This window comes from Schistocerca americana, chromosome 2 (genome assembly GCF_021461395.2).
Source record: "Schistocerca americana isolate TAMUIC-IGC-003095 chromosome 2, iqSchAmer2.1, whole genome shotgun sequence".
NCBI classification, from domain to species: Eukaryota; Metazoa; Arthropoda; class Insecta; order Orthoptera; family Acrididae; genus Schistocerca; species Schistocerca americana.
Window position 1 is genome coordinate 259,679,272 of NC_060120.1, and position 12,863 is coordinate 259,692,134.

Here is a 12,863-nt window from a genome sequence, read left to right on the forward strand (position 1 = left end):
TTAAAAAATCCATTGTCTGAACTATGACACTGTGTAGTTACGAGTATGTACGTATTGCTCACGTTACATCATTTGGTACTCCACAATGCAATGATATAGCATAATAATAATAATAATAATAATAATAATACATCCAAACTTATATATACAACTTCAGAAATCCGTAATTATTGATACATGTTCAATTACCCGAAAGTTCCTAAACGCAATGTAACATATACCGTACAGTTAAAAGGAAGTGACGCTTGATCAAGGTCCGCGTCACTTTCATTCCGAACCAGACCTAAGGTCTGAGAAAGGAAAGATAGTAATAATAAACAATCCTGTTTCAGATCTGACACATCCCCAACCAAACCTACAAAATTAAAATTAGAAATTTCAGCGGACATTTTTCATCAGATGTTTATCCCAACAGTGCTTACATTGGGTATTTTGCAAGCATTTATTAAAATAGCAGAATCTAAGGCACATTGTTTCTGCAGTTTTAAAGTGAGCATGGTAATGACTAATTAAAACAGATTTTTAAAGCAGGATGAATAGAGTATTTCATCTAGATCAACCCTATAGCCCTTGTAAAATTTTCAGAGCACACTTTCGGTCTGAGATAATTCTTATTTTGTGTTAAATAAACTCTTGCTCTCAGATTCCATGTCATGAAAAACACTGGTTACCGTTACTACTACTACTACTTAAAATTATAATTTTTACTAATAAGTGTACACTTAAAAAATCTGAGAGGAAAAAGGCACTGCATATATGGTGCATAAGTATAATGACATTCATTTATTTAGTGTATTATGGTTCAAATGTTTACTAAATTAATGAGTCCATAGTCTCTAGAATAAATTACACTTCTTAATGATATCTTATTAGACTGGCTCAAACATGTTTAAGAGCTTATAGTTTTTCATCGGCGTTGGTAATAATTCTACAATATTAAGAACATGCTGCAATCTACTAGGCTGTAGAAATGTTTAATTGCAATCACAAAGAAGGTCAACAGAAGAAAATTTTGGTTTATAAAATTGCTAGAATGGAGTAGCAAATAAAGATGCCAGTGATCTATTTCCTCATTGTTCTGGATATGTACTTTATGAGCTTATCCATCCACAAGATTACCCCTTAAAATTATACAAAACTATAGTTGCAACATTAATAATTAAACTCCAGGATGGAATACCAACAATATGCAAAGGACAGATTACTACTTACCATGTAAAGGACATGTTGAGCTGTGCTAAGGCCTTAGCTCTTTAGATGACAGTGGCCATATGTGTATCACTTTTCTGCTTATAATGATGGACTTAGTCCAAAGGCTTAATATTTATAGCATTCTTTTTCACTGTACTTATCTGCAACTCAATGGCTCATCTATGTGGTAAGTACTCTTAGCAACCTATCCTTTCCATACTATTGTAGGATTAATATGATACTCAAAAAGTTATGGGTGGACTACAAATAATGGAAGGTCTAAATGTAACCACTCATCATACAATTTATATATTTTTAGTACATAAATAATGGAGAGCAGTGGGGGAGGGGGGGGGGGGGAGGGAGGGAAACCTGTCAAAACCACAACTATGTGGTGAGTAGCTGCTTTTTCTAACACTAAAAGTAACTTTAAAAATGTAAATCTACCATTAGCTCTTAACTTCCGCATTATCTCCAAGATAGGTCGTATTCTGATTGATCACCTTGACTTCTCAAATAGCGTCTTAGATTTCTCATTTATTTCAGTGCTAATCAACTAGCACGCTGATAGATCCTACCAAGGGAGCCTAATTTAGACACTAAAAAGGGGATATAAAATTACACTTGCGTAAATACTGCACAATGTAGTACCACATGTATACAACATGAGACACAAGGCAGTTGTTTTCAGCTGGAAAAGAAGATGTGATTGCATTTTGGCATACTACAGGCCAGGCTCTGCAGACACATACTGACTCACAATAGATATCAGAAAATTGAAGGTGGCAGTAGTTGTCAGAATTACAAACTTAATTTTAAATTAACAAAATCATTATTGATCTTGATTATGGCTGAAGTGTAATTTAACTTTCCTAAAGCACCTCCAAATACATTATCACCAAACATGTTAAACTGAATATCAGAACATTAGCGATCTAAAGTTTAAGATTTGGTTTCATAATAATATAATTGGCATACCTTCACAATAATTCCCCCAGTATCCTAGTAAGGTCAATCCAAATGAAGTGGTCCAATAAAAATTAAGTTGATTGCTTGACCATTTTTAAATATTTTAATTTTTTGTATGTGATTTACCCTATAATTCAGAAGTTCAAAACAGTTTTTTAAAAAAAATTACCTTTCACCTTTACTGAATGGCGGCCATTTTCATTTGTAAGCACGCGATGATGTTTCAGTTTAGAGACCTTAGCAAAAATGCGAATATCTTTGCACTGGGTTAAGTTACAACATTCTCACAGTACAGGACATGTATGTCTTTTGCAAGTATAATGTTAAAGGCATTACCTATTTTCTGATCAAGAAGGAAGGAGTGGTTCTGCAAATGAAAACAACACTTCAAACCAGATTTGAAAACTGTATAGCAATAAAAGGAACAAGGCATTTCCACAAATTCCTTGGCATTGCAGAAATCTTAGTTCGATGCTATGTAACATCAGAAACCAAAATTTATACTGAAATTTATGAGGATCATTGTGTAAGTAAAATTACATCTCTGTCTTTAACGTTGAATGACATAGTGGCATGTGTGAATGATGGACAGTGGTGGCTTGCAGAGGTTGAAACAAGTTTGGAAAGCAATGATGATTTTGTGCATTTTTACAACCCTGCTGGCCCAAGAACATCATTCAAGAAATCAACTAGTGACAAAGTTTGGATACCAATGAAAAATGTTTTGAAGAAACTTTTAGTGCTTGAACTTACCACAGCAACTGGGAGGTCTTATTCTATATCACAGAAGCTGTCTGAAGAAAGAAGTGTTATTAACATTCACCACCAGGTTTAGGAACAGTTGCATCTCGAAGGATGTTAATTGAAAATATTTAAGTATGTCAGAATAATATAAATGTTAAGTTCAGTGATGTTTCCACTTTTTGTTTATAATTCAGTACCTTACTTCAATAATAACTGATTATATCCCACCAATACCACACATGAATAGGCAACAGCCGTAAGATCAGACGTAGAGTAATGTGAATTATCTCCTCATTTTCAAAAATTCATATCTTCGTTCAGAGTCAGATATCAATGTTGAAGTTTTTACAGTATGTTATCATATATGTGTACAACCTGAGCAAAAATCATATTTATATATTCAGTCCCACCTGAGATAACTAACCCCAAACTTTACAAAAAATGAAAATTTTCAAATTACAAAAATTCATAAAAAATTAAGGAAGCAATTGTAAGTGTTCTTGCTCTATATGAGGCTAGTAGTGTATGATATCTAACTATAGGAAAAAAATAGACACTCATAAATCACTCCTTGTTTGTTATTTTTTGGGCCTAAAAAGTGGATTTTTAAAGATTTGGACACCAAACTTGGGAGGTAATTTGCCTGGTTATTTTTGAATTTAGGGTATTTTGTGTAATAGACAATTTCGTAGAGGACACTTTTCTAAAAACAATCATGCCAATTGTAATGTTGTAACTTAACCCAGTGGAGAGATATTCATGTCTCCAGACTGAAAAATCATTGCGCACCTACAAATAAAAATGCCTGCCATTCAGTAAAAGTGAGAGATAAATTATTTTAAAAAACTGTTTTGAACTTCTTAAATACAGGGCAATCACATACAAAAAAATTAAAATATTTAAAAATGGTCAAGCAACCATCACTGGACCACTTCATATGGATTGACCCAGTACTGCTTTTTTACGACAATGCAGGTCCTACATATTGTTTTCATATTACTTTCCTCAATGTGGTAATAAATAAAAACATAGCTCGTAAAACAAAGTAAATTGCAGTCCAAAAATTTAACTAAAAGAAATTCAAACTATAGAAATCTGGTTGGTTGGTTGGTTTGGGGAAGGGGACCAAACAGCGAGGTCATCAGTCCCGTTGGATTAGGGAAAGATGTCAGCTGTGCCCTTTCAAAAGAACCATTCTGGCATTTGCTTCAAATGATTTAGAGAAATCATGGAAAACCTAAATCAGGATGGCCAGATGTGGGTTTGAACTGTCATCCTGCCGAATGCAAGTCCAGGGTGCTAACCGTTGCAACACCTCGCTCAGTACGGAAGTCTAGAAGAAGTACTTATATTAACTGGATTTATATACAGAATTATAAAGACAATGAGCGCAAAGATTTAAAGATTTGTATGTAGAAATATTTATTTCATCTGCTAATGGGCAAGAAGAAAAGAGTGACAAATGCATAAAAAAGTGAAGTCACCCATTATCTCATTCCTGAGAAACATAGTACAGAAAGTTAGGGCAAAATGTAAATAATTTAGGAGTAAAGATGCCATTCATCAAGTAATAGATCGACAAAGGATTTATTCCAAAAGCTAACAAGTTCTCTCTTTTTAATGTGCTTGTCCATAACTCAACATTTCTTCTATTTGCTGAGTGGAATGAGCTACTGGGTGACTACACTATTTTATGCATTTTTCACTTTTTTCTTCTCGAAGCAAACCTGTAAAGAAAGAGGGCACCATCAACTTTTATCAGGTTGTAACATACAAGCATACTAGAACAATGTGTGGTGTTCAAGTTTTTCTCAATGCAAGGGATAGACAACAACAAAGGTGTTTGACTTGTTGCACTTACGGTAAGCATCTTCACTAAATTTATACTTTTCTACAATTCAGGTGCCACAGCAGTTAAAACAGAATGTAAAGTCATTAATTGGTCAACATTTGGTCCATTAGTCCTAATAAAGAAATGCACAACATTGCAAAGGACGCAGAACACTGGCCAATGTCAAAATATAGATGTTCAAGCCATCCCACCATGTCCTCATACCAACAGGCATAATTTTGCTGTATGAGCAAATAGCACTGGACGCTCTAGTATCAGTTTCATCCCATCCCAACAATCCACTGCAAACATTAACAATCTGTTGAGGTAGACACCATTATCTCATGGAGTGGTGCAGCACTATAGTTTTATTTGACGCCAAAAATGGGATTGTGTAATTTCCACCAATTGTTGTTCATTCTGACTTCCCAATGACTGCTTTAGGAAAACTTAGGGATGGTTGTCACCAGTTCAAGTACTTCAAGATTCTGAACTTAAATAAGTTTATAGCTCAAAACAGCAAATTATGTCTAGAGGATCTCTCTCTCAGGTGGTGACGAATTTCGACTATGAAATGCAAAAACTGTGGCATTTAAGATCATGATAATTTAGCACAACACGCACACACTTCCTTGGTTAGCATGGCCTGCAGTCTCACTGGAAGTGGATTATTCTCCCTTAACTATGAATTAAGATGGGTTCTATGTTTGAGCAGTAGAAGTGTATTAGGAATATACTGCGATACTTGGTGAAATAACATAAAATCAAGTGCAAACACACGATGCTCTAAAAAGAGTCCTCACTGGAAATCTTGTACTTACACATTCCGCAATAATTTTTTTTTAAAATTCTTGTTGGTTCTCATGTGCTGTTTGGGATGTTTTCCACATACACCTTTATATTGTTTTATATTTTTCTCGTTACACCATGAGTACCACTAATTATTTCATTATCTGCTCTGATTGAGGTACAAATGATTCTGCAGCAAAAGATTCTCAAGAACTTGCTATTGATCCATACACCCAAGGACAAAACTGCACTCTTCAAACAAACGTGTTAGTGTCTTCTCCCCCCATTTTGTACCAGCCTCATGCATATTTCACATATGCTCACCTCTCTGTAAGAAACATATTTTACTCCTACTTTCTTCTTCATTTTCCCCTTTTATTGGAGCTTTCAATGTTTTTTAATTTGTTATATGCCCCCCCCCCTCACAAAAAATATTAAGTACTTTTCTGTATTTTTTTTTTTTACCTGTTTGTTATCTGCAAGTACACACTGTTTTGAGTGCCTGGTTTGTTAACTTTTCCACTCTGTAAGAGCATTTCATTCACTGGTAATTTATTGTCAAGCATGCTACAATCTGAGTGTAGTTTTATTCCCCCAAATAGTTTGCATGAACTTTAATGTAATACTGCCTTGGGCTAGAAATGAGTAAAAGGCAATAAAACAAAGATGTTACCTAAGTGTCATAAGGTGCACTTTTCTATAGTGTTTTGGCATATATTTGGAATTTCCTGGTTGATGGAGCCAACACAAACAAATACTCCACATCTCGTTTTACACATTACCTATTATCATTACCATTGGAAAATATCTGTGTTTCTCATTGCAAACTAAATAATTAAAAAATGAAATTTCATGTTCTTCTTCAAAAGAGCTGTCTCATATCAGTTTAATGGCATATTCTGTTCAGTGATGTGTGTTCACCAAGACAATAAAACACAAAAAAATAACCAGTACTCCAAGAGGGACTGAGTACTGTTACCATATGACGGTACAGACAGAACAGCACCTGTTGGCACACAAGGGAGTGGGGTGCAGGTATGGGAAGGAAGCTGTGGCAAACACATATTCATTAATCTTTAAATGCTTGTTGTTACTAACTGTATTACAAACTAATTGAGGACAAGCCATATTAATAACATGTCGAACACAAAACTTCCTGGCAGATTGAAACTGTGTGCCGGACCAAGACTCGAACTCGGGACCTTTGCCTTTCGCGGGCAAGTGCTCTACCTACATCTCATTCCGGATGTCGAATACAGTTCAACACATTTTGCAGATCAGTGAGTTCCAATTTCCATGTCCCTTTACTATGCTTTGTGATTTAAAAATAAAGCCAACCAGCTAGCGAGTCCTTAAGCACTTGTACTAGTGATATACATCTGCTCGTCACATCTGCCATGCTGAATTTGCTCCATCTCACATGCTGGATGGCACCACACTGTCCAATTGTTATTGCCTTTCCATGTTTACAGTACTGGCTATTCTTCGGCTTTCACTCCGTCTTTTAAGACATACCTTTTTACCCATTGTTGCACCAAATTAAACCTCGCTCACTATCAGATGTACACATCATGGATCATCTTTTTTTTAAAGGAAAGAGAAGAAAGAATAGCCTGTGGTAAGAAAAAAAAGGCAAAATTTTCTGCTGACATTGGGTTTCCCATGAAACACATGATTAGCAGTTTTTGTTTGGGGTGACTCCATTACCACATAGCAAGAACTTGCTAAAACACAGGAGAGAAAGTGTCTGATAACTCGAGAAACACACAGTAAAAAAACATATGTTACAAGAGAAATTTATTTCGAAGTGAGAGTAAGAAAATCAGTTCGCTAACTTATTACAGTACTAGCATAACTTATAGTAAGCATGGTACATCTGCTCACTTTGCTGGGAAAGTTACAGGTTATGCAGTATAAAATTCCTCAATATTGTAAAGTGGAACTTGATAGCCAAATAGTTTCTTCTGTATTTCTTTTTTTCCTTCTCAGGGAATGTTGCAGGGGTATTGTCTACCTCTGCACTGTTTAAAACTTATCGTATTTTGTGAGTGAATATTTATCTTTGTCTTCCACATATGAATGACAAAAATATAAATTGATAAAAAAATGTTAACAGTAAGAAACATAGGAAGTGAGGTGGAATTCTAAATGGAATTTTAATAATTAATTTTAATTACAATTAACACCAACTTTGAGCTGAAGATAGGAGCAAACAGCCAACCCTCTGGAGATGCTGGAAGCTGAAAATTTGTTTCTACCATTTCTTCAATGGCATTATTCTGACATTTTAACCAAGGTACACCAACACATCAGAGGCTCTAACCGATTCCAACACTGGTGACGATGGATGAAGTCCGAGCCATTGCTGTCGTCTAGAAGGTAACTGCTGGCCTCAGCATCACCGACCTACAATGAACCTACCTTGAAACACTGTTCAAGTTCATGCGGATAGCACCATCAGAAAATTCTGAGCCATCACACTTTAACAAGTGAAGAAAGAACAAATGCTGATTGCTAACTGAGAAATAGTACAACTATAACTGTCACTTTATGTAATTAGTTGAAAGAGCAATTTGCCACACAAAGGGCCAATTTAATGTGCTTTAGTGATGTAACTTTTTGTCTGTTTTGTTCACAAAACATTTAAATACAGGGTCAGTTTCACATAAAAGTTGTACTGAAATTTTAAGTGTTTTACATACACCGTTTTCAAGTGTGGAATACAAATAATGGAATGAGTAAACAACCACTCTATAGTGGACAATGGGGAATGGTTAATGTGCAAATAAACAAGAACTTCGACATTCATAAGATGAACAATTAACTTAAAAAGTCCTTTTTTATTTGCTTATGCTCTGCTCGACATGTCCACTATATGGTGAATTATCATTTTCACTCTTTCCATTCTCAGTATGTAATGTATTAGACAAAACTGACAAGCTATAACATTTATTTTACACAATACTACCACAGGTGCATCAGGACAGGATGACTATCTTAATTTAAAATGAATTTCATTCATTAATAGTTTCATTTCATGTAGTTTTTTTATTTAAACTCAGATGTATAGCAACTTTTAAATTAAAACAATCAACACTACAGCAAGCAACATCTGTGTAAAATATTAAAACATCTTTAAAAAATTTTAATATACAATTGTATGAATCTTAGATCAAATTCTGGCACACAGAATGGAGGACAAAGTTAAATTTCAAAGTTATCAATATCAATAATATTCTATCTGTGTACTAATGCATGTGAGGTATGTTTTAAAGTGGAGCATCGAGACACATTTTACACTGAAATATTGAGTTTGACTCATTTTTTTGTTTCTATGGTGATAAGCAGATTCCATCTGAATTTAGTCTTTTACAAAATATGTGAATCTTTACTCAAATCCAAATATGTTCTGCTAAACTTTATAAGTTTAACTTACCGTGCAAAAAGTAACAGGAAAATTAAAGTTACTTATTCTGTCTTATTGACACCTATGCTTCCAGGTTCAAGCAGATATTCATCAGAGTTGGGGAGAGTCTTTTCCACTGCCTGCAAGAGAAACTAGTATTATACTCCTGAGCGAGAAGGGGGGAGTGGAAAGTTTGTATTTCTGACTCAAAATCAAAAAATTATGTTAACTGAAGAAATATGTACTCCGTATCATGTAAGCCCTAAGATTCCTCATACAACATTTGCTTATGTAAATTAATACTCTCGCTAATCTGACCATCAGTAGTCTGGCCCACATCCAGCCTCTAGACAATCGGAAAGGCAAATACCAAAATGAATTCTCAAGTGCAACAATGTTGTCAGTTAATCACAATGTTAGACAATGCTTTACATGTTTGAAATTGTGGCTTTCTTTATAGTTCAGTATCACTATTTCTAAAAGGAAACACTTCATGCTAGACCTCAAGCAGAAAATCTAAACAGATACAAGTTTAACTGGAGTTCTTTACAGAAAGCCAATGCTGCCGAGTATAATGTTGGGTGAGCAACTATTTATAGCCAAACTTTTAATCAAAAGTGTACAGGAACATTACGATTAAAGTGATGATGATGATGAAGCTACACGAGGAGAGAACTTGACGATATCTCACACTGCTGGCGCTGAAGCCGCACACATCCTCCTGGAATACGTTATGCAACAATCGGAAAAATGCAGTACCAATGTAATGCCTACTGCCTACTGCCTACTGCCATTGCATATCATTACTGCGAAAACTAAAAATTTTGGACATTTTTCATAGTGAGCAATACTACTGTATATGTACACACTCAAAGATAAATTTTCATGAAAATCAATGCATCTTAGGATTTAATACAGTATAATCTGATGCGTTTACACTGAATGTAAGACACTTATAACCTGGCACTTCCACTAAACTGGCACATATATGTACAAGGAATCTGCGGATTAGCAGAAGTCTAGCGTATTAAAATATGTTATAAGGACATACAAAAGTTTTCACTGGACCACAGAAATCTTCCTTTCACAGAACCTGTACTGTATAAGGGATTTCTATAATTCTGTAGTGCTTTCATTAGAAATCCTGGAAACATATAATGTACTGTCCCATTCTTTCTATACACTGGCCAAATCAGATCATGTGACAAAAACTTTCCTTTGTTGTTTCCTGTTTTTTTCCATTACTCTTGTCTTCACTTGTTGCCTTTCCCTTTCTTCCCCAGATTTCTTATCTTTTTGCCTTGAAAGCTTTCTAAATTTTACATTTTATCCTTACAATAGTTTATGTTATTTCCAATTCTTCGATACTTTTCTTTCTAGTTCTTTCCTTGTTTCTGTAACCAATAGTATCGTTGACTTATTTTTCCAGAAACACAAGAATTTTTGTGTTTTTTATCTGTTCCACTCATTCAATAGGGATGTCTAAAGATTAAAATATACTTTGCCATTGTGATATTTTCTGCATATCTTGGTAAAGCTTCTCATTACTTCTCATTTTCCAGTTACCATTGTTCATACTGCATAAATTATTTTTATAGTAACCTATCATTCAAGTATCTCCTCTGTCCAGCTCATAAGTCATTGTTCAGCATTCACTGCATATTAACATGCCATTATCACCCCCTGTGGGATAGTGCTTTAGCTATACTAATTTTGTTTGATGCTACCCCCCATGCTAGGTTATCCTAGGCAAGCCTCTTCATCTCTGCTACCTACATTCACCTGAACCTGCCCTTTTCTTGTCATCAGTATCAGTCTTCTGACTGGTTTGATGCTTTCTACACACAAAACTCTGGTCTCCCTCTATACTTTTCAACACCCCCCCCCCCCCCTCCAAACTTTCTTCAAAACTAAATTTATTATTCCTTCATAGCTCATGATACATCCACAATGGAGCAACAAGTGAAATTTGTTACTGGATTGAGTAGTTCTTGGTAGGGTGGGTGAAGTACGTTATTTTGGACTAAGAGTCGATAACAGATGAAGCTACTTCAGGTGTCCCCAAGAGTAATGTGTTGGGCCCTTGCTGTTCACATTGTGCACTAACACCCTTGCAGCTGATATTAATAATACTGTGACTTTTCACAGATGATGCAGTTATCTACTATGAAGTACTATCTGAGAAAACTAGCCAAACTTTCAGTCATCTCTTAATTAAATTCAAAAACCCCTTGTCTTTATGTCTATTTGAACCTCTTCTACTTTCACTATCTCATCCCTTAAAAAGCTAACCACTCCTCCCCCCCCCCCCCCTCCTTTATGCCCTTCACATTTCATTTCAGGTAATTTATGTTCAATGCTCCCTTTAAAACTTTGAATCACTTCTGGTTCTTTTACCCTAGCCACATTGCATTTTTCTGTAAATTCTTCAGTTTCAGACCGCAATAAATTATGGTCAGAGTCCACATCTGCCCCTGTAAATTTTTAGCAGTCTAAAATTGGTTTCGAAACCTGTGTCCTATCATATAATCTACTTAAAACCTTTTGTTATCTCTTCCACTTGTATAATATTTTATGGTTCTTGAATCAAGTACTGGCAAAGACTAAATGACGCTACATGCAAAATTCTACCAATCACCTTCTCTTTTGATTTCTTTCTCCCAGGGCACTTTCTGAAATTCTCCCTTTCCATCTACTGAATTTTACTCCCTTGTCACAATTAAATGCTCCTTCTCTCTTAACAAACTGACCCATTTACTTTATATCATACAATTTTTCAACCTCTGTAGAGATAATAAGCACTACTTTCATAGGTCCTGGCTTCTGTAACCATAACACATTTATTATGCTGCACACAAGTAATTCACCTGCATTCCAGTTTTCTTAATCACTATTGGTCCTACACCTGGCATTATACCTATTTGATTTTGTCATAACTCTGTTGTCTTCAGGTCATAAATCTCGTCCCTATAACTTCAATTCTTACTATCACTAGAACTTATCCTTTTTAAATTCTCTAATCAACCTACAAATCTAATGTTCCACATTCAGAACCTTCTCAGTACACCCCACCTTCATATTTGAAGGGAGGACCATTTTACCTCCAGAATGTTTTACCCAACAATATATCTTTAAGCCACATAGCAGAACTGTACATCACCACATAATATAACAACAGTAGTTTTCCTTAGCTTTCAGCCATTCGCACTACTGATATAAGACAAGATCACACAATTATCCAGACTGCTGCCCCTCTTCAGGAACCATATGTTCGTTTGCCAACTCCACAGGTATTTTTCTATGTTGTACCTTTGGTTTGACTATTTATATTACTGAGGCGCACAATCCACTCTGCTGCCATTATCTCTACCTGATCTACCATAATACACTGGAAATCAAGAAATGGAGGAGTTGGAGTTATTTTGCACAGAGAGCTTCAAGAAGAGGTATGTGAAGTCAGCAGAGTAAATGATAGGATCATGTATGTTAAGATGATGTTTGGCGGAGAAATGGTAACAGTGCTGACAGCCTATGCACCCCAAGCGGGATGTTCAGAGGATGAGAAGGAAAAATTTTGGAGAGATTTGGATGGAGTAATGGTCGGTGAATGAAAGAGTGATAGTCGGAGGGAATCTAAATGGTCATGGTGGCGGAAGGAAAGGTGGGGAAGAGAGGTGGCATGGAGGATGGAGGTATGGCGCGAGAAATGAGGAAGGAAAAAAGATAGTGGAGTTTGCAGTGGCTTTTGATCTAGTGATCACGAATACCTACTTCCAAAGAAAAAGAGAAAAACTAATAACATACAGGAGTGGCGAAAATAAAAGCCAAATTGATTACATATTATGTAGAAGGAAAAATAGTGGGGAGGTGCAAAATACTAAGGTCATATATGGTGAAGGAATAGCAACACAACATAAGTTGATTGTAGCGGAT

The 12,863-nt window shown here is 35.5% G+C and overlaps 1 protein-coding gene across 2 annotated transcripts in view; it reads right to left on the reverse strand.

Moving 5' to 3' along the window:
* The window catches only part of LOC124591810 (trehalase-like), a 29,335-nt gene that overhangs the window by 12,947 nt on the left and 3,525 nt on the right, over positions 1 to 12,863 (reverse strand). The window contains exons 2-3 of one of the 2 annotated variants that reach the window (XM_047131772.1): positions 8,961 to 9,070; positions 7,715 to 7,930 (exon numbers count right to left, since the gene is read on the reverse strand). The gene's annotated coding sequence lies outside the window, so the exon portion shown is untranslated. The remainder of the gene's footprint in view (positions 1 to 7,714; positions 7,931 to 8,960; positions 9,071 to 12,863) is intronic. The other variant, XM_047131773.1, reaches the window with a different exon arrangement.